General features: G+C 34.5%; 1 protein-coding gene across 1 annotated transcript in view; it reads left to right on the top strand.

Moving 5' to 3' along the window:
* The window catches only part of LOC106518954 (translation factor Guf1, mitochondrial), a gene marked incomplete at its 5' end in the record, with an annotated part of 31,700 nt that overhangs the window by 11,848 nt on the left and 17,577 nt on the right, over positions 1–2,275 (top strand).

The raw sequence follows: 2,275 nt of genomic DNA on the forward strand, positions 1-2,275 counted from the left end.
GAAATAAACATTTAAAATATATGAGTTTGTATGTAATGTATGAATATAATATACAAGTTTCACTTTTTAAATGGAATTACTGAAATAAATCTACTTTTTCATGATATTCTAATTTTATGACCAGCACCTGTAGTTTGTGTGTCTCCCACTAACACTGAATTTAGGAGGAAATTACAACACAATATAGGTCAGTGCAATTAACTGAAATTTTATTAACATTAATAAAACAATGGTTTTATATATACTTCTTAACATTAAAGTATGATTTATAAATTGAAGCAGGGCAATGATATGTGATATTTTAAATTTGGCATATATCATATACTGTATTTATTCATGTGTAATGCTAGAAATTTAACCCTAAAAATCATCCATAAAGTAAGGGGCTAGTATCACACGGGTTATTGGTGATTAGGTTTTTTATGCTTTTTAAGCTCAAAAATGATGATCGTATTATACATGAATAAATACCGTATTTTTCGGACTATAAGCCGCACCGGATTATAAGCCGCACCCGCCATTTAAAAAAATAATCCGCGAACATTAACATATAAGCCGCACCGGACTATAAGCCTTACCCCCAACAAAAAAAAACAGTATACCCAAATTTGCCATCAAAAAAGTGAATTCAACATCAAAACATAAAAAGCAAACCTTTAGGAATTAAAGTTCGGAGGAATACGGATCACTTAACTGACCTTATTTTGGTAGTTTTCTTTCACAGTTTCTGGTCCAACAAAACGTCTCATTCATTGTCCTCTGGCGCACTGAAACCATCGAAGTCCTCCTCTTCAGTGTCGGAGTTAAACAAGCTGAGAAAAGCTGCGTCACACAGCGGTATCTGTTCAGTGTTGCTTTCTGTGTCGCTGTCCTCCCGGGGTAATGCTGGCTCTGAAGCTGTGGTGGGAAAGCCCTCCCGCTCCAGCATACGTCACTACATGGGATTCCTTCCCCGGGGAGTGCAATGAGGGGAAAAAAAGTCCGCGGCTCTTCACTCGACGTTTATCCACAAACTGGTCCTGGATTAAGCTCCAAAGTTTTTATCAGTCAGATTCCACTGTGAAAAGTGTCTGTTTTATCCCCTTTTATGAGTTTTTGGCCATTGACTATCTTTAAATCGCTGCTTCCTGGTCAACAGTCGGCTCTGGAAGGATCGCTTTTTTTCCTTTTTTTCTTTTCCTTTCCTTTTTTGAAGCGAGTGGTTGAAGCAAGCGGAGCATAAGAGCCCCCTGGTGGCTGAAGAAAAAAATCCATGTATAAGCCGCACCGGACTATAAGCCGCATGGTTCAAAGTTCAGGAAAAAAGTCGCGGCTTATAGTCCGAAAAATACGGTACATATATAATTTAGGGGGTAGGCGTCATTTGTTAGCTACTAGTATGAAAATAGGTGATATTGTATATCTAATCTTATATATTTTAATTAGTGGCGTGTCTGAAGATATTATTGATGCCAGTTTAGGAAATACTGACTGAAACCATGATTTTTAGCATTAATCTTAAATTATGACTGTGTCCCCGATATTTTTTGTAAGAAATGTATTTTTTAATATGAAGGGATGTAGTTTAATGGGGTACCATCAAAATGTCTGATACTTGTTTATGCAGGTAAGCATGGTATGTCTCTTGGACTATCATGGGAGGTGGAACAACCACTTTTAATATTTTACATACTGTATTGTAAAATGATAATAAAAATAATCTGGATATTTTCATTTTCTAAAATCCAAATCCAACTTCAGGCTTACAAAGACACTCAAAAGATTCGACCATGTCAGCCTAAAGAACATGGCAACATGACGTAGGCTTGTAATTTCATTTAATCACACAATTTTTTGAACAATAACAAAACCAAAGTGCCAAAAATGTCATGTTGGTAAAAATTGGAAAAAAATTTGATTATGGCAGATTTTTTTATTTTGTTTGTTTTTGTTTTGCTTTTCTGGAAGAGTTTAATTCAACTGGTTACTGCTATAATTTTTTTTGATCTATTTAGGTATTAACTTCTTATATAGTTACACTGGGCAATCAGATCCTCATTTCTGTAATTTATATCAGTTACAGATTTAAAGGGATCCCTGATTAGTTGTAACATTAGACTTTATTTAATAAACATATTTTAACTGTAAAATAAGGACTATAAAAATATTGTAGGCTGTTTAGTTTTTAATCATTTTTAAACTAAAAGTTTAAAAATATATTACACGGACGGGGCTATTTTATTTACATGCAAAGTATTCTGGGTAAATGATGACGTGGATAGGTCCTCGGTGTGAG

Source organism: Austrofundulus limnaeus, unplaced genomic scaffold (assembly GCF_001266775.1).
Source record: "Austrofundulus limnaeus strain Quisiro unplaced genomic scaffold, Austrofundulus_limnaeus-1.0 Scaffold68, whole genome shotgun sequence".
Taxonomy (NCBI): Eukaryota; Metazoa; Chordata; class Actinopteri; order Cyprinodontiformes; family Rivulidae; genus Austrofundulus; species Austrofundulus limnaeus.